Source organism: Oncorhynchus masou, chromosome 28 (genome assembly GCF_036934945.1).
Source record: "Oncorhynchus masou masou isolate Uvic2021 chromosome 28, UVic_Omas_1.1, whole genome shotgun sequence".
Taxonomy (NCBI): domain Eukaryota; kingdom Metazoa; phylum Chordata; class Actinopteri; order Salmoniformes; family Salmonidae; genus Oncorhynchus; species Oncorhynchus masou.
Genome location: NC_088239.1, coordinates 38033784 through 38053951, shown reverse-complemented (window position 1 = coordinate 38053951; position 20168 = coordinate 38033784). Strand labels below are relative to the sequence as shown.

Below are 20168 nucleotides of genomic sequence, written 5' to 3'. Positions count from 1 at the left end.
AGTGTCCAACAAATCAAAATATATTTGAGATACTTCAAAGTTGCCACTCTTTGCCTTCATGACAACTTTTCACACTCTTGGCATTATCTCAACCAGCTTCATGAGTTAGTCAACTGGAATTAATTTGAATTAACAGGTGGAATTTCTTCCCTTCTTCATCCGTTTGAGCCAATCAGTTGTGTTGTGACAAGGTAGGGTTGGTCCAGAAGATAGCCCTATTTGGTAAAATACCAAGTCAATAGTATAGCAAGAACAGCTCAAATAAGCAAAGAGAAACGGCAGTCCATCATTACTTTAAGACATGAAGGTCAGTCAATCCGGAAAATTTCAAGAACTTTTGAAGTTTCTTCAAGTGTAGTCGCAACAACCATCAATCACTATGAGGAAACTGGCTCTCATGAGGACCGCCACAGCAAAGCAAGACCCAGAGTTTCCTCTAATGAACTCATCCTCTGCAGCAGAGTTACCTGCCTCAGAAATTGCAGCCCAAATAAATGCTTCGCATTGTTCAAGTAACAGACACATCTCAACATCAACTGCGAGCAATGGACATTAGGCTGATGGAAATCTGTCCTTTTGTCTGATGAGTACAAATTTGCGATTTTTGGTTCCAACCGCCTTGTCTTTGTGAGACGCAGCGTAGGTGAATGGATGATCTTTGCATGTGTGGTTCCCACTGTGAAGCATGGAGGAGGTGTGATGGTGTTGGGGTGCTTTGCTGGTGACACTGTCAGTGATTTAATTAGAATTCAATGCACACTTAACCAGCATGGCTACCACAGCGGTCTGCAGCGATACGCCATCCCATCTGGTTTGTGCTTAGTGGGACTATCATTTGTTTTTCAACACGACAATGACCCAACACACCTCCAGGCGGTGTAAGGGCTATTTGACCAAGAAGAGGTGTGATGGAGGGCTGCATCAGATGACCTGGCCTTCACAATCACTGACCTCAACCCAATTGAGATGGTTTTGGATGAGTTGGACTGCAGAGTGAAGTAAAATCAGCCAACAAGTGCTCAGCGTATGTGGGAACTCCTTCAAAACTGTTGGGAAAGCATTCCAGGTTAAGCTGGTTAAGAGAATGTGCGAGTGTGCAAATTTGTCATCAAGGCAAAGGGTGGCTACTTTGAAGAATCTCAAATATAAAATCTATGTTTGTGTAACACTTCTTTGGTAACTACATGATTCCATGTGTTATTTCATAGTTTTGATGTCTTGACTATTATTCTACAATGTAGAAAATAGTAAAAATAAATAAAAACCCTTGAATGAGTAGGTGTGTCCAAACTTTTGATTGGTACTCTGTCTCTGTTTCTTGGAGCACACAGCTCCTGCAGTAGCATAGCATCCACCAACCCAGGCCTTCGCCAGTCAGAGTTTTCTCCCCCCCCAGCCACAGAATCCACCCACAGAGACACCATAGAGGCTAGATGTGAGGAAATGCCCCCCTCTCCCCTTTTATTTACCCCTCTTCCCCCCTCCATCTCACCCCTCTGTCACCCTTCTGGTGAGGTTCCATTGTGGAGCTCTGTGACATGTGATTCCAATCCTCTCTCTCTGTGTGTCCCTCTGGCTCCGTGGGGTGCCTTGGGGCGTCCAGTGACAGTCTGACTGCACTGCAAGAGCTATAGCCTCATGCAACGTGGGCGGTCATGATGGCTCGACTTCTCAGTAAATGATAGGCTCTACTGTCACAGCAGGCCCCGGCGCGTAACGACAATACCAGCACTACTTTCTTACTCTCTCGTCTCTAGAGTAGACAGACAAAATGCAGGTCTGAAGTCCCTTATTAACTAAAACTTGAAGATTTTGGCCGGCTACCGCTGTCTTGCTAGTAACTACCATGCGCTTCGTTCTCTGATTTTCCCTGTCAATACTTCATCCTGCGTGACGTTATCACATGGTTTTCCATCGGTCAAAGAATGCAGAGGAATAAATAGTTGCTACTAAACTATTACTTCAACTTTCCTCGTTGTGTGCAGATAGCCAGGAGATGAAAGTAGGGGCACAGTGTAATGAGTTCAGTTGGCTTTGAAGGTCGATAGACATCACTGTCACGCACATTCTCTACTTCCCTCTCATATACTCTCATTCCTTTTCCCCTCCCTCTTTCACCTCGCTCTCTTTCTCAGCCACTGTTCTCTGATCTCTCTCTTCAGAAGCTGGTTTTACTTAAGATGTCACATTACAATAGGAGGAGGCAGCATCGGAGAGAACATTGCTGTGAACACACACTAACATGTGAAACAAGATGTCAGATAAAGGCTTCTCATTCACATTACCCTATCCCACTTAAAAACAACCCTTCACCACGAGAAGCTTTTAGCGTGTATCCTAACCTCCTAACCGCCGGTTCGAGAAACAACTCCTTTCTTTTCCGTGATCATTCCTGACTGTTGTTATGGCTAGCCATTACCTTGTAGCGTGATGCAACATCTGCCCACTCTGCAGTGCGCTCTGGGAATAGCGGCCCGCTGTAAGGTGAGCTCGAGGCTCTCATAGATGCAGTCCTGTATGTTTTGATTTAACCCTGTTTGCTGGAATTGGGACCACATGAAGGGAAGGAAGCTTTTTAAGTGGCTCCAAATATTCCCCTCAGTGTGCAGAGGCTGGGGTCTGGATGTCTGACCTCCCCTCTTCTTTGGTGTTCGTCCCAAATCGTACCCTATTCCCTCGAGAGTGCACTACTTTTGACCAGAGCCCTATGGGCTCTGTTCAAAAGTAGTGCACTATATAAGTATTAGGGTTCCATTTGGGACACAATCCTCTTCTCTTCCCGAGCCACCACGGAGCATCTCGTCACTGCTGTGCTGTGGCCTCACCAGACTGCTATGTGGTTGCATGGGCCTGCATGGGCTTTGGTTATTGGGTTAAGTGATGCTGCCACACAGGACAGTGTCTGTATCACTAGAGATAAATACTCCTGCATGTCCCAAATGACTCCATATACTTTCTCTGGACCACAGCCCTTAGTGTGCTACTTTTGACTAAAGCCCCATGGTCAAAGGTAGTGCACTATATATGGAATAAGGTGCCATTTCGGGCACAGCTTATTTCTATGGTCTGTGTCACTAGAGACCAAAGCATAGTTGGATGAGTCTCAATTGAAGAGTCATGAATGATGTTGAACATGTTTTCATGTGGAGTTTTCCTGAACGCTCTAGATACTGTGCCTCAATTTTTATCAAATGTTTTTCCCAACTCCTCAGAGGACAGTGGATTTGTCCCAAATGATACCCCATTCACAGAGTGCAATACTTTTGAGCAGGGCCCATAGGGCTCTGGTCAAAAGTCGTGCACTGTATTGGATAGGGTGCCATTTGCAGACAATGTGTTCTTCCTGTGGTGTCCTCACAATTAACAACAGACAACATGCGCTGTTGTCTTTTATTTTATTAATTTAATATTTGAACCATATGTTGTTTCTTTGTTTCTATTGTTTCTTTGCTTTTCTAGACGATATAGCAATTGAGTTTGGTAGGTGTCTCTTTTCTGTTCTCCTCTTCCCTTTTGCTTATACCACTCCTATATATCTCTCACTTTTACCTCTTGCTTTCAAAGCTGAGGAAATAGAAGGTACTGCTTGTCAGACTAACTGCTGCTCACCTAGACTTTTGACCAAAGCCCCATGGTCAAATGTAATGCACTATATATGGAATAACGTGCCATTTCGGCACCTTAGAGACATAGCAGCTCATTGGCTAGGGACCTAGCCAGCACCTCAACAATGAGACCTGACATTTGCTGATCAGCCTGTTAACATTACATCGCCGTGTATCTGTATCTGCATCCCAAATGGAAAACTGTTCCCTTTTGTAATTCCCTCAGCTGGTCAAAAGAAGTGCACTACTTAGGGAGTAGGGTGCCATTTGGGACGCAGTTTTATCGTAGCGTGTCAGGGATGGGGGAGCTCGGCAAGCTCACCTCCTCTGCATTCCTCTCATCTCCCGATCCCCCCATATCCCACTGTTTGTGTTCTCCTGTCTTCTCATGTTAACCGAAACGGTTGTAAAGAGGAACATCGGGTGTCTCTGTCAATTTCCCTGTTGAACACTCCTGCTCCGAGGAAACCAAGATGAGCTTAAGGTTATTGTCTTTGCTGTGCAGAGCAAATCTTACTGAATCTTCCTCTTTCACTTACTAACTTATCACTTTCATTAAAACAGACATCATTTAACCGAGCCAGGCTTATCCCTTCACACGCATAGCTGACTGTAGCTGCTTGAAACCTCCTTTTTGGTCCAGCATAGCTTCATGCTATGTATGATGCCATAGCAGGGCCATGCTATAATAGCTAGCCGCAGAACCAGGCTCTCTCTCTCATGTACATTGTTCTATATGGTCCATTGAATATATAATATCAAATGATGTATTACTGAATGTCTATCTTATTCAGTGGGAAAGGTGAAGTGTAGTCTGATGATGTGTTTGACCTACCTGTTTGTCTGTGTATTTGTCTCTCTTCCCTCTATGGTACTGGGCTGTGCTGTTAACCATGTTCAGTGAGTCTGTGTTGATGGGTAAGGCCAGCTGGCTCGGTTTGTGATCTGTTATGCCTGTTGCTCTCTAACTCCTGTTCTTCTCTTCTGGCTACCATGCTCTTCACTCTCTCTCGTTCTGTCTCCTCTCCATCGCCAGAGGATGACGGTTGGTTCTGTGGCTCTGGCCTCTATTTAAACGGATACCACTTAGGTGAGACATCATCTGTCCCCCTGCGCAGCTTGTCCCTCGCCCTCTGCCATGCAGTAGCTGTTCCAGACACTGTCCCTCCGCCCCAAGCTATACAGTAGCTAGCAGTTAAGACCCCATGATTCAGACCCTAACAGTAGTGAGACAGACTGGAGTGTGTGGTCATGTCCCACAGACCCTGCCCTGTGCTTTCCTTGCCAATAGGTCCTGTTCTCTCGCAATACAGTAGCCGACATCTCCCCTCTTTCCTCAGTCTGTGAGCTGGCATGTCTTGGAAGTAGTGTATAGATTGCAATACTTACGAGTGCAATTGTTTAAAATCCTGTTGTCCCTACATGCTCCTGTTGTTGACATTGTCTTGTTTGCAGTGCTATAGTGCCCTGTAGCAGTGTATCATGGATTTATATCATTTTTTAGGCATCATGTCATAAATATTTTGGGTTGTACTGTAACTATGCTCTCCTGTTTGGGTCTAGTGAAATAGAGCTCTGTACATGTTATATGATTCATTCGGGTTAAAGGGACAACTTCTTTTCCATTCTCTGTTCTGAAGGTCCAGACGATTTTCTTCCCGTCAGTTCTGTTGATGTGGTCCTGCTAGCCTCCTCTCCTCTCTCTCTCTCTCTCTCTCTCTGTCTCTCTCTCTCTCTCTCTCTCTCTCTCTCTCTCTCTCTCTCTCTCTCTCTCTCTCTCTGTCTTCCCTGTCGTTGATGTGGTCCTGCTAGCAATTACGGCTAGTTCTGTTCTGGAACCATTCTCTGGGTTCTGGTTCCAATTCTCTTTGCGTGCAGAAACTGTTCCTCATCGTGTTGTTATTACCACTGTCACTTTCCCGACAAATCATAAATTATAATCCCATCAGAGTACCACAGAGTGTCCTGGCTGCTTCTCCCAAACCTCCTCTTCTCTCCCCCCTGTCTCCACGCTCTCTCTCCTTCCCTCCCTTCTTCTCTATCCCTACCGTATACACCAGGCTACGTGAGGCTCTGTTGAGGTGACGAGGCGGTCTAGTCTCTGGACATTCCGAGGCACACTAACCCATTTAGACCAGTTGATTTCACAGGAGAGCCAGTGTACATTTAGTTTAGAAATAAAGACTTTGAGTTATGTCTGCCAAGCTCAATTGTCATTCTATAGGGATGACCTTTCAAACACCTGGTTGTTTTCTACCTCTCTGTGGGATATGGTCAAAAGTAGTGCACTTTATAGGGAATAGGATGCCATTTGGGTCACAGCCTCTGTGTTTGCCCATGTTGTCACAATGCCCATATTATGAGGTTGCTGACCTCAACTTCTCCTCTTCCTCCCTCTTCCTACCTCAACCCCAAACAACCTCCACTGTTGGTCCCAGTTAGGGTTGCACATTTTGGGGAATATTCAGAGGTGGAATCTTTCCTTAATGAGTTAATTTTTCCTTGCCCACGAACATTCGGACATCCACCAGAGATGATTGCAATACAGTCTGCTTACTCTATGATTTGCTTGGCCTTCACTTGAACTCTGTTGAACTCTGCATCCAGCAAAAGAGTAGATAAAGCATGTCTGGTTGGAGGGGTGTATGCTGGGTGAAGAACATTCAGATATCTCTTCCAATACACATTGCCTGTGAGCATCAGAGGTGAACCAGTTGCACACATTCGAGCAAGACATTCATCAGCATTTCTCTGACTACGTTCCTCCATTGAGTCAAAAAAACTTCTGATAGTCTAACGTTGTTTCTATGTCCTAGTGCACTGAAGCACCATTTTCCTGAAACAAGAGTCTTCAAGGGGGGAAAAAGTCTCCTAAAATAATAATATCTCTACAAGCGTCTCTCTACAGTCATTGCACATTGCATTACATTTCAGGCTGTTGAATGTGGTTGTATGATTTAAAGTCGGCCAGGACTAATAGCTACGAAATCCTAGAACACAGATGCTTTTTCAATGCCACTGAGGTTGCTTTGGGAGCTGGAGTGGGGGATTAGGGGGAGGGGAGGATAAGCGGGGGTTGTCTTCTTCTTTGGTATGTTTGTGTTCCCTCTGTCTGTGATGCAATGTCTGTGTTATCAATTCCCGAGGAACTGGCCTCAGAAAGCCTAGAAGAGAGCTGTCTTTGGAGCAAGTTGAGATTCCTGTGAGATGCTTCTCTATTGCAGAGTAAGGAGACTGAAGAAGAGGGCCGTGGTCAAAAGTAATTCACTATATAGAGAATAGTAGGAGTGGAAGGAGGACCTTTACCTAAATCATTAAGGGCTCAGACACACCAATAGCATTTGCTGGCCGAGAGTACTTAGCACCTTTTACATGTAAAATTGGGTGAAAAACGTCAGCAAACAGATGCCTACAGCGGATAGGCCCTAAAACACAGTGTGTAGAACGATCGCCAGACCAACTCTAGATCCACATGCTGGTTCGATGTGTGCCAACCTTAAAGGTGGCTACAAGCACCACTGTGTCAATCAACGTGCATGCATGTGCAAGGGCGGAGTCTGTTTTTTTTTCCCCAGATCTTCGTTGCATTCCACCCAGAAAGGAAGTCTGCCTTGTGTAGTGGATATTGACTAGGGGCCTGGGGAGCCAGAGTAGCTTACCAAGCAAGAGGGACCTTGTGTAGTGGATGGCCATTAGGGGCCTGGGGAGCCAGAGTAGCTTACCAAGCAAGAGGGACCTTGTGTAGTGGATGGCCATTAGGGGCCTGGGGAGCCAGAGTAGCTTACCAAGCAAGAGGGACCTTGTGTAGTGGATGGCCATTAGGGGCTGGGGGAGCCAGAGTAGCTTAGGGGCCTGGGTGGATGCCAGGGGCCTGGGGAGCCAGTAGCTTACCAAGCAAGAGGGACCTTGTGTAGTGGATGGCCAGGGGCTGGGGGAGCCAAACAAGAAGAGGACCTTGTGTAGAGCCAGAGTACTTAGGGGCTGGGGGAGCCAGAGTACCTTACCAAGCAAGAGGGACCTTGTGTAGTGGATGGCCATTAGGGGCTGGGGGAGCCAGAGTACCTTACCCAAGCAAGAGGGACCTTGTGTAGTGGATGGCCATTAGGGGCTGGGGGAGCCAGAGTACCTTACCCAAGCAAGAGGGACCTTGTGTAGTGTATGGCCATTAGGGGCTGGGGGAGCCAGAGTACCTTACCAAACAAGAGGGACCTTGTGTAGTGGATGGCCATTAGGGGCTGGGGGAGCCAGAGTACCTTACCAAGCAAGAGGGACCTTGTGTAGTGGATGTCCATTAGGGGCTTGGGGAGCCAGAGTACCTTACCAAGCAAGAGGGACCTTGTGTAGTGGATGTCCATTAGGGGCTTGGGGAGCCAGAGTACCTTACCAAGCAAGAGGGACCTTGTGTAGTGGATGGCCATTAGGGGCTGGGGGAGCCAGAGTACCTTACCAAGCAAGAGGGACCTTGTGTAGTGGATGGCCATTAGGGGCTGGGGGAGCCAGAGTACCTTACCAAGCAAGAGGGACCTTGTGTAGTGGATATCCACTATGAGGAGCCAGAGTACCTTACCCAAGCAAGAGGGACCTTGTGTAGTGGATATCCACTATGAGGAGCCAGAGTAGTTTACCAAGCAAGAGAAGCCTTGTTTAGTGTATATCCACTAGGAGGAGCCAGAGTAGTTTACCAAGCAAGAGGGTTCGAGGCACGCTTGACGACATTTGAATTTCCGGATCCGGTGTTATATGCCTTGTTGTTAACAAATACTAGCTAGCTAGCTTACATGTCTGGCTGGTCTGGTGTTCTATGCTTTACGGCGCTGCTTTTTAGCCACAGAAGCAAACAGTTCTCTCTATGAATTGCAGTTGCTAGATCTTAAACAGCAAAAGCTTGACCTGCTCTTACCACTCTGGAGGAGAAAAAAAATAACAAATTAAACGAAGACGGGATGATGGAGAACGCATGCCTCTCGTCCAACCTATGCGAAGCATTGACATTTTTGGCGTGCGGCAGTACACAGCAACGTATTGTTGCGAGTTATAAGCAAGGACTCTCGAAAGTTTGTGCCATTGTCACGGAAGTGTGCCAGGCTATCTGGCATGCCTGAAGGAGGAATTTCTTGCTTATCCCTCTGTGGCAGAAATCGGCAGAGAGTTTGGGGATCGTTGGAATTCTCAGTTTTGTGCAGGAGCTGTCAATGGAAAACTTATTAAGCTCCGGGCAGCAAGAACTACAACTAACAAGGACTTTTTCTCAATGGTCCTGATGGCAGTCTGAAATGAAAAATACCGCTTCACCATGATTGACGTGTGCACATATGGGAGGGAGGGAGATGCGGGAATCTTTTCACGAAGCAAGTTCGGATCCCAGCTCGTGGCAGGCCAGCTGCCGCTACCAAGGCCAGAGTGCTTGCCGAGGACCCAAACATATGTCTTTGTGGGAGACCAGGCATTCCCTCTGAGGTTAAATCTGATGCGACCATATCCAGGTATGATACGCTATATGTGACTATACATATGATGTGAAAATTATACTAATATAGACATTGTAATTATATGCCTCACATAAAAGGTATCTGGCATCCCAGTAAGAGGATTGGGGCCTATGCATAGGCTACACAGTGGTTACAGTACACATGTGATAACCTTTATGTTCCTGTTCAATAAGAAGTCAGTCAGTCAAAGGTTTTTGTGAAGGCCTGAGTGGCCCTCCACAACTACCTTTGCACCACAGATACTGACAACACAGAGTCATCAACACGGTACATCCACCCTACATTTGTTGACCACTCCACACCCAGTGGGGACCTGAATCCAGGAGAGTGGAGACAGCTGGTACAAGGGGACACCAGCTTCCTGGACCCAAGAAACATATCGGCAGACAGGGCAAACAGAGTTGCTATAGACGTGCGCAACAACGTCATGGACTACTTCCTCACACCAGATGGTCAAGTGGGTGGGTGCAACTCAACATTTGACAGGTGTCCTCAATGTTTTGTACACTCAGTGTACAGTATTTCAATTGACTGATTTCCTTAAATGAACTGTATCTCAGGAAAATCTTTGAATTTGTTACATGTTGCGTTTCTATTTTTGCTCAGTGTAAATAAATATACATATAAAAAAACATGGAACCACCCCCAGTAAATTACCCAGCACAATAATGTGTCAAATCAAATGTTATTGGTCACATACACATGGTTAGCAGATGTTAATGAGAGTGTAGCGAAATGCTTGTGATTCCAGTTCCGACAGTGCGAGAGGCTGCATCTAACATCTAACAAGTAATCTAACAGCTTCTCTAAGTGTAGGCAGCCTCTCTCAATGTAGGCAGCAGCATATCTGAGTGTAGGCAGCTTCTCTCAACGTAGGCAGCAGCCTCTCTGAGTGTAGGCAGCTTCTCTCAATGTAGGCGGCAGCCTCTGAGTGTAGGCAGCCTCTCTCAATGTAGGCAGCAGCATATCTGAGTGTAGGCAGCTTCTCTCAATGTAGGCAGCAGCCTCTCTGAGTGTAGGCAGCTTCTCTCAATGTAGGCAGCAGCCTATGAGTGTAGGCAGCCTCTGTCAATGTAGGCAGCAGCATATCTGAGTGTAGGCAGCTTCTCTCAATGTAGGCAGTAGCCTCTCTGAGTGTAGGCAGCTTCTCTCAATGTAGGCAGCTTCTCTGAGTGTAGGCAGCCTCTCTCAATGTAGGCAGCAGCTTCTCTGAGTGTAGGTAGCCTCTCTCAATGTAGGCAGCAGCCTCTGAGTGTAGGCAGCTTCTCTCAATGTAGGCAGCAGCCTCTCTGAGTGTAGGCAGCTTCTCTCAATGTAGGCAGCAGCCTCTCTGAGTGTAAGAAGCTTCTCTCAATGTAGGCAGCAGCCTATGAGTGTAGGCAGCTTCTCTCAATGTAGGCAGCAGCCTCTCCGAGTGTAGGCAGCTTCTCTCAATGTAGGCAGCAGCCTCTGAGTGTAGGCAGCTTCTCTCAATGTAGGCAGCAGCCTCTCTGAGTGTAGGCAGCCTCTCTCAATGTAGGCAGCAGCCTCTCTGAGTGTAGGCAGCCTCTCTCAATGTAGGCAACTCTCTGAGTTAGTGATGGCTGTTTAGCAGCTGATGACCTTGAGATAGAAGCTGTTTTTCAGTCTTTCGATCCCAGCTTTGATGCACCTGTACTGACCTTGCCTTCTGGATGGTAGCGGTGTGAACAGGCAGTGGCTCGGGTGGTTGTTGTCCTTGATGATCTTTTTGGCCTTCCTGTGACATCGGATTCTGTAGGTGGTGTCATGGAGGGCAGGTCGTTTGCCCCCGGTGATGCGTTGTGCAGAACGCACCACCTTCTGGAGAGCCTTGTGGTTGAGGGCAGTGCAGTTGCTGTACCTATTGTGCATCTTTAAAAGTTTGTCAGGGTTTTTGGTGACAAGCCAAATTTCTTTAGCCTCCTGAGGTTGAAGAGGCGCTATTGCACCTTCTTCACCACGCTGTCTGCGTGGGTGGACCAATTCAGTTTGTCTGTGATGTTTACGCCGAGGAACTTAAAACTTTCAACTGTCTCCACTACTGTCCTGTTGATGTGAATAGGGGGGGTGCTTCTGCTGTTTCCTGAAGTCCACGATCATCTCCTTTGTTTTGTTGACGTTGAGTGAGAGGTTATTTTCCTGACACCGCACTCCGAGTGCCCCCACCTCCTCCCTGTAGGCTGTCTCATAATTGCTGGTAATCAAGCCCACTACTGTTGTGTCGTCTGCAAACTTGATTCTGAAAACTTTGTTCTTATGTGTGCATAAGAATAACGCACACAACACCCATTTTTCGTCTCTGTCTCACTTACGGCAGATGGAGGGGACACGGTACTGATCGATGGTCTTGTCAAAGTGCATGGTCATGTCCCTGAACAAACGGGAGACATTGATCAGGAGGAATAGACACCACCCATGGTACTATAACGTCGTAGATAGCCTTTGCTGGGCACTGCTGCTGTTTCTGTAGTTGCTGCTTACATTTCTTTAACTCACACACACATAAACATACACACACTGTTGCTGGGTCAGGGAGATTCAGTGTGGGGCGGAGAGCAAGGATGCATGGAGGTTCGTGGAGTTGCAGGGTAGAGAGCAAGGGTGCGCCTGGACGGTGCGTTGTTTGTTGGTGAGAAGGGCATGGGGGTTGGGGAGAGGGACCTGGGCGTTGGGGAGAGGGGCCGAGAAGGTGAGATACCAGGCCGGGTGGAGAGATGATTAACCAAGGGGCGATTAACTACCTATAGATTGGCCCTCTGGTCTCAGCTCTGTCTCTGGGCTGTCCAAAACATCACCCCCCTCCAACACCTACAAGCAGATGGTGAATATATTGGAATACATTGCAAGCAAATTTTACTCAAAAGAACTCAAAGTAACTGATTCCATAAACATCTCAATCTAATTAGCTCACACAAAGCACAGTTTCGGTTTTTCAGATGTTGGAACTAGCCCTGCTAAGGATTATGATAACAACAAAGACACGGAATATTTCCTACTCACAATTTCTTCCATCCAGAAAAAAGCTGATTTCACATGTTCAAACGAGGTCTGCTAAACATAAGATCACAAACACAATGTACAAGAGTACATAACGTATCTGGCCTATTGATGTCTGTCTGACAATGTTTCACGTAAAACACAAAGTCAATCCAGTTGTCAGATACTCCTCGTCTCCTTCACCCTTTTCAGATTGACACATATCGGTCCCACATCTTTCTCCATGTTTCTTTGAGATCAGTACAGGTGTTCAAATTCCGTGATGTCTCCCTTCAGCTGTCTTCTTTTTGTATGCTTATCTGAATACAACCACCTTGAAGGGTTTTAGAGGTTAGCGTATTGTCTCACCAGCATGCACAGATGGACAGAGACACTGGACAGAGGCATAATTGCGCGTGGCAAGTCTCAAAATATAACCGCAAAAAAGGAAGCTCGCAAGTAGGAGCAGTGTGCAAAGTAGTACCACGTCCATCTCTTCTGTGTTTAACGTATACCACAAGGGGTACCGGAAAAGATGTGATGTAGACACAGGGGCAGGACTTCCGTTGCAAAACTCAATACTGCCCCTCAGCCTTCACAAGGAATGATTTGTCAGGTCTCAATTTCCAGATAGAAAAAAAATGTTACACGGTGGAATGTCATTTTTTCATCACAAAAGAGGCGTGTGATGAAAAACGACATTCCAACAATACCTTTAACCTTAATCCTTACCCTAACCCTAACCTTAACCCTTACCCTAACCCTAACCCTTATTCTAAACCTAACCCTAACCCTTATTCTAAACCTAACCCTAACCCTTATTCTAAACCTAACCCTAACCCTTATTCTAAACCTAACCCTAACCTTAGCAAGCAGTTGCTTATCAACAGATACTGTAGCTTGTTGATAGTATGACCATCTGCAGCACATCTACAGATGGAAAATCTGGACTATCCAAACAAATTGTGACCAACCAGGGCACTCAGTCAGCTGACCAGGGACAGCCAGTCACAGGCTCTACCTGCAGGGGGTAGGAGACCCTCGTTCCTGCTTTAGTTGGTCATAGGAGGGCAGGTTGAGAAGGTCTCTGTAAACTCCTGTCCTCCACTACAACTCATAGCTGGACCTTTCCTGAACGGACAAGCCTTCCTTGGACTTCCCCAACCGTGTGCTAGTGCGTCACTGAACATGTAAGTTGACTTTGTTAGCGTTCATGTGTATATTTAATCTGTCTGTATGTTATAAGCTCCATATTACTATGTAACTGCATGCTTATGCATGCCTTATTGATGTTAGTATGTTGGTGTTTCATGCCTGTGTACAAGCCCTATTACAAATTGTGTTTATCTGGCACTTTTTGCATAGTTAATGGTTATTTTACATGTTCAGGCCATGAGGTACGGTGACGTCATCATGTCCAGGTTCACTTCCTGCCACGTCCAAAATGGCTGCTTGCTACCGCAAACCATTAGCCCTGCTTACTGTACTGTGCATGGGGTTTACATCGATCTCCATGTTGGCCTATAGCTTGAGGTCTACTAGCCCAGGCATACTAGCCTAGTGTGCTAGCTTCTCTTGTTTACCATGCTAGTGTCAGATACATTTATGCCTCTAATAGACTATGGGGATATTGTATATACGAATACTTCCGCTCAGTGTTTGAGATCAGTTGGACACCCTTTACCATGGCGCTTTGAGATTTATTTTAAACTGTAAAACCCTTACGCACCACTACACTTTGTATACCAGGGTTGGCTGGCCTTCTCAAGTAACTCGTAGGCTCAGTCACTGGTATACTTTTATTTACAAAGCCAGTTTGGGTTTACTACCTTTTTATTTGGGAATTTTTATTGTTCAGAAATGTGGTGGGTACTCTCTTCAGTTGTTGTACTTTATAATGCTAACTGTTCCAAATGTCCAAACTGAATTTGGTAAAAGGGCTTTTATGTTTTTAAATCACCGATGAAGGATTTTGAGACTGATTCCTTGACCTGTCAATGAATTTAATTTGCTGTTTTATGATTTTGTTATACTCTCATCAATTCTAGGGTTTTTACTAGATTACTTGTAGTTTTTCATGTTGTCCGTCTGTAATTGTGTCATGACTTGGTGCTGCCTATCTTGGCCAGGATGCTCTTGAAAAAGTCATTTCAAATCTCAATAAGCCCTTCCTGGTTAAATAAAAGTTACATATAATAAAATGCTAGTAGCTCTGTCCATAGTGTACTATTGTGTCCTAATATTAGCCTATGCTAATACCTAACCATTATAGAACACTGTTGTGATTCTCATTGCGATTACATAGTCATTAGCCTGTAATGCAGTTATGTTATGCATGCCTTTCTCTTGTCTTCTCTTGTAGACAACCACTACAACTCTATCACTTCCATGTAACGGCTTTCGTCTGTTGAAGGAGGAGCGGACCAAAATGCAGCGTGGTACTTTCGAGACATATTTATTGAAGAACGAAAAAACACGAACAATACAAAAACAACAAAACGGAAACTTGAAAACCTAAACAGTCCTATCTGGTGAAGACACAGAGACAGGAACAATCACCCACGAAAACACTCAAAGAATATGGCTGCCTAAATATGGTTCCCAATCAGAGACAACGATAATCACCTGACTCTGATTGAGAACCGCCTCAGGCAGCCATAGACTTATCTAGAACACCCCACACAACCCCAAGACGAAACACACCACAAATAAACCCATGTCACACCCTGGCCTGACCCAATAAATGAAGATAAACATAATAAATATAGACCAGGGCGTGACATTCCACTGGTTTCTCTTCCTGTTTTTCCTAGTGTGTCTGTTTGTTGTATGGAAATAAAGTGTGAATTGTATCCCTGTCTCCTACTGTTCTTTTACGTCTTCTAACCAGGGCTTCAGGACAGTTGAACCTATATACAAAATGACACCTCTTACTTAGTTCACTACCAGTTGCATTATTTTTCATGGACCTTCGAACTGGATAGGCACAGTTGTCCTGGACGATGGCCAGTAGCGTCATGATGCAGTTCATGCCGCATGCCATGCCCCCGACGAGGCGCACACGCCGGAAAGAGGCGGAGGACCGGAAACTCTGGAGACTCTAGCACATGACAGCGTATCACGGAAGCTGTTGTGATGGAAATGTTAATATTTGTGCTTTTTTTATAACTAATTTCTGTGTCCTTGTCACGCCCTGACCATAGAGAGCCCTTGGTTCTCTATTGTGTAGTAGGTCAGGGCGTGACTAGGATGTGTTCTAGCTCAATATTTCTATGTTGGTGTTTTGTATGGTTCCCAATTAGAGGCAGCTGGTAATCATTGTCTCTAATTGGGGATCATATTTAGGTAGCCATTTTTCCCACATTTTCCCCATTTTTCCCACTTGTGTGCACCACTCCGCATGTGCACCACTACTTTCACATTTCGTTGTTGGCTTATTGTTTTGTTTTGAAGCTTCACCGAAATAAAGATGTGGCACGCTGCACCTTGGTCCGCTCATTACGACAAATGTGACAGAATATCCCACTAAGCAAGGACCAAGCAGCGTGTGACGGAGGTAAAGGAGTTTTGGACCTGGGATGAAATTATGGGAGGTTGTGAGACCCTTCCTTTGAAGGAGACACCAAGGAAGGTGGAAGGACAGTGACGACGCGGGGACCGCGGCCACAGAAACACCAAGATTTTTTGTGTGGGTGGGGGCACAAGGGGTGGTCGGCGGAGCAGCGGAGAGTGGAAGAGCGGGTCATCAGTCCGGTACCATCTGTGCCAGCTCCCCGTACTCACCCTGAAAAGCCAGAGACCGTCAGGGAGGCGAAGGAGAAGTTGGGAGAGAGATGAGAGAAATGTTATGTAGGTGTGTTCTGGACGGCATCCGACCTGAGGAGCCTGTTAGCAGTCTGGTGAGTCCTGTGCCAGCTCTCCGCACCCTTCCTGAAGTGCGTGTCACCAGTCCGGTGCCACCTGTGCCAGCTCCACGCACCTGGCCTCCAGTGCGCCTCCCCAGTCCGGTACGTCCTGTGCCAGCTCCCCGCACTCGCCCAGAAGTGCGTGTCACCAGTCCGGTGCCACCTGTGCCGGCTCCAGTCTTCCTCTGCGCCGATGCCCAGTCCAGGCACGGCTTCCAACCCAGCTCCAGGGCCGGAGCCCTCTGCACCGGTGCCCAGTCCAGGCAAGGTGTTCAGCCTGGCGCCATGGCCAGAACCTTTGTCTGCGCCGGTACCCAGTCCAGGCACGGCGTCCAACCCAGCTCCAGGGTCGGAGCCTTGGTCCGTCTTTAATCATGAGCGTGACAGTCCTATTCGTGTGCTGTTCTATAAACCAATTTCTGTGTTCATGCAAGTATCTGACCGTACAAATCCTCACTATCAGCAGCTGGAATTTGGCAGTACGCCCAGACCCTGTTTTGAGAACGAATGAAAGATACCTCAGTTTCAAGGTCTCAGCTTAGAGAAAAGAAGCCTCGTGAGATATTGGTCTGTCACATGTTATGAACCAGTATTGGTCTGTCACATGAATGAAACATAATGGTAATGATTAATTAATTATGCTAAATCATGCAGATATAACTTGTCTGTGTATAGCTGTATATAAGACTGCTAGGACTGGCCAGGCAGATCTTCTGACAGACATTCACTAAGGTGCATTAAGTTTGTTGGAATCTCTCCAGCGTGCTGACAAATAAAGGATGATTAATTTAAGATTGACTTAGAGTGTCCCTGTGTAAGAATTTCCACGACACTGTCATCGAGGAACTGTGGCGCTAGCTACGAGGGGCACACAGTACACCAGGACCGACCCAAGGCACTTCATGGGCACAGAGAACTCGCAGCGCCGGTCCTGAGTTCTGTCCAACAGCCACTAACGCCACAACCTCCGTCTGACTATTGGCAGCACCTCAGCAGCCTCAAATGGCTTGGGTGCCACGGCCACCGGTTCAGCCGCAACTCACTCATGTTCAGTCACCACCGGCCCACCAGCCAGTTCTGCTGCCACCTGGACTCAAACATGTCCGACGGTCACTAGTGCTACAGGAGGTGCTCCAGCCAGTGCCCTCGCCAGCTCCTCGGCCCAGACTGCCACCTGGACTCCAACATGTCAAGTGGTCTCCAGTGCCACAACAGGTGCTCTCGCTAGCGCCCCCACTGGTTCCCAAGCCAGCTACTCAGCCTGTGAAACGGTCACCATCGGAACCTGAGCAGGTCCGCTCCAACATGCACCCCAGCTGGTGCCAACACGAGCAGCACCTGAGACAGACGAGCCATTACCAGTGCTACAGCCTGACCTGCGACTGCCAGCGCAGCAGCCGGCACATGTGTCTGCTGGCACCAGATCCTACACCGTCTGCTGCCCTTGCAGACCTGCTCGGACTGGATCTGACGCCCAAGACGAGGATCCGAGTCGGCGTCCCATTCAGCACCAGAGCCTCCAGCACCATGTCCTCTGGACCTGCAGTCAGCCAACCTGACTCCCATTCTGGTCCCAGTGTCCACTACCATCCCGGAGGATCAGTCCAGACCCTTTTTCAAAGACCCATGGCCGGGTCTCATTCCTTTCTTCCTCTGGATGGAAGAAAGAAAGAAGTGGAAGAAAAGAGAAAATTCCTTATATTCCGTATATAGTGCACTACTTTTGACCAGGACCTATAGGGTTCTGGTCAAAAGTAGTGTACTATATAGGGAATAGGGTGCCATTTGGGGCGTAGTTAGATCCATCAGCAATTTGTAGCTTAGTTTCCTGATTAGAAACACAATACCTGGATGGAGACCTGGAAGCCTATGCAGTGGTACTGCTGTCATAATCTATCGTAATGCTAGATATCCACACAGAGCATAGCCCCTCACCAAACATCCGGAAAGAGGAATAGGGGAATGAGAGGAGAGAATAGGTCAAAACAGTATGGGGGGAAAAGCTGGGAAAGCTATCAACCCCCAGAATCCAATTAAGACAGTTATGGAAAAATGGAGACGTATAAACTAAAATAAAAAACGCTCTATTTCCAGAAAACAAGTTTATTTCATCTGTCTGCAGGTTCACTACTGGAGGACGAGCAGCCAAAATATAAGACCATTGTGCGTTCCAAATGGCACCATATTCTCTATTTGGTACACTACTTTTAACCGGTGCCTATTGGGGCCATTTGGGATGCAGACATGGGGTTTAAGAATGACTAAGATTACTTGGTTTTTCCCTGGGTTTCCATCCAAAATCGGGTAGCTAGATACACTTTACTGTACAGGGTTGGAACTATATACGTTTTTTAAATCCATGTCCAACATCTTGGCCGAGTAGGTAGAAGCCAAGCAGACAGACAGATGTGTGTGTGAATGTTCTCTAGACAGTGGTGACATTACTTGGTAATGTCCAGTCATTGCATTACATTGGCTTGTTTGTGACTGAGCGGTGAGAGAAGAAAAGAGATAAGTTGTGTCCCAAATGGAACCCTATTCACTATACAGTGCACTGCTTTTGACCAGGGCACTATAAAGAGAATATGGTCCCTATAGGTCCTGGTCAAAAGTAGTGCACTATCAAGGGGATGGGGTGCCATTTGGGATGCAGACTTTGGTATCTCCCTGGACGCTAGGTTTGTTGTCTAGCATCCCTGCTGTCTGAGTGGGCCGGCTGATTGATGAGACAAACAGGAAAGCGTTCCGGCTCTGTGTTCTTGGCACTCCCAGACCCCAACTCACTAGCTGTGCTGAGAGACCCCAGACACACACACACACAGACAGACACACACACACCAGAGAGACCTCAGGTCCGCTCTGCGTAAGTGCAGCGGAGGATGACTGCTAGATTGAGTTGTGCGTTAGTATGCTGTTTTTTTCAAACTGACGCTTTAGGCAGCGTTTTCTGTGCAGACTAGACATTCCTGAGTCCTAAAGAGCTCTGGGATAAGACGGAGGGGAAAAACAAATAGCGCTCGACACTAACCCATGTCTCCCAGCCAAGGAACTTAAGCACAATTCCACTGTATAAGCCTGTAACACTTGGGTAGGAGTACCACTTTCCACATGCTGCTGACTGCTGTAGCAAGGCCATGGAAAGTAAAGTAGCCCCAGAGTGTGTTTCTGTTTCCCCCAGATAACACTGTAATGAGTTCACAACGGTGGACTCCACTGTTCTCCCAATATATTTCAAACATCACAGAAGGCATAATAGGCTTTTTTAATCATCAAATTAAAACGTTTAACTCTCTCTCTGCCTACAGCTGGCTTGCTAGCCTGGTTAGACCAGACTGAATGCAGACTGAACATGGTGAGCACAGTCTGCTTTAACCAGGCTACCTGCCTTCTCTTTCTCAACAGGAAACAAAATAACACATAAAGCTGAGGGAGAGGAACGAGGTGGGCGGTGTGGGGTAGAAGTTTGAAGTCGGTTACTGTAGATAAAACAAAAATCTTCTCCACCTGTTAAAGATTCCTTGTTCCCCCTAGAGCTATATGTTTTTCATCGCCTTACCTTCCTTGTGGTCAGACCATAGACCAGGTACGTGCATGCTGTGGCAGGCCTGATCCCTGGGGGTTGTAGGGATTTGATGTTTGATAAAGGGAGTCTCCCAGGGACGGCCTCAGAGGCCAACTACGATTCATATAATGCCATTCACAGATGCCTGTAACAGGTTTACATGGAGTGACAGGGAGTGTGATGGGACTGGGTTTGAAGGCCACACACCTGTCTGTTTGTCTGGACAGGACCTATCCCCATACACGCCACACACTGGGAGAGCCCAGAGTCCTATTCCAACCCAGCCAGTGGTGGAAGAAGGGAATACAGGGGAAAAGGATTGACTTTTTACTTTTCTGAAGGCGTCGTTGCTACAATGTTGGCCCATATTGTTACTGCTATTCTTCTTTTTACTAGATGTCAATCCATCCACGCTCGTCCTTGGTTCTCTTATCCTTTTGCCCAACCTTCATTCTCAACTCACAATAGGCAGACATAAAAAACATGTACTGTAGAGAACAGGCGGGTAAATTGAGTGATTCATTTAATGAATCATAGGGTATTTATGTAGAACTTTGGGTAGTTTGTCTATGGCCTTGATGTTGTTGGCAGAGTGATTGTGGCAAACAGTTTGGAATCCGGAAAGCCTTTT

At 46.7% G+C, this 20168-nt stretch overlaps 1 protein-coding gene and 1 long non-coding RNA gene across 5 annotated transcripts in view; both read left to right on the top strand.

Moving 5' to 3' along the window:
* LOC135517552 (MAGUK p55 subfamily member 7-like) overlaps positions 1 to 20168 on the top strand; it is a 260440-nt gene that overhangs the window by 195094 nt on the left and 45178 nt on the right. The window lies entirely within an intron of this gene.
* Positions 13215 to 14922, top strand: LOC135517554 (uncharacterized). The gene is made up of 2 exons (XR_010452048.1): positions 13215 to 13260; positions 14433 to 14922. It is a non-coding gene; the product is annotated as an uncharacterized LOC135517554 (long non-coding RNA).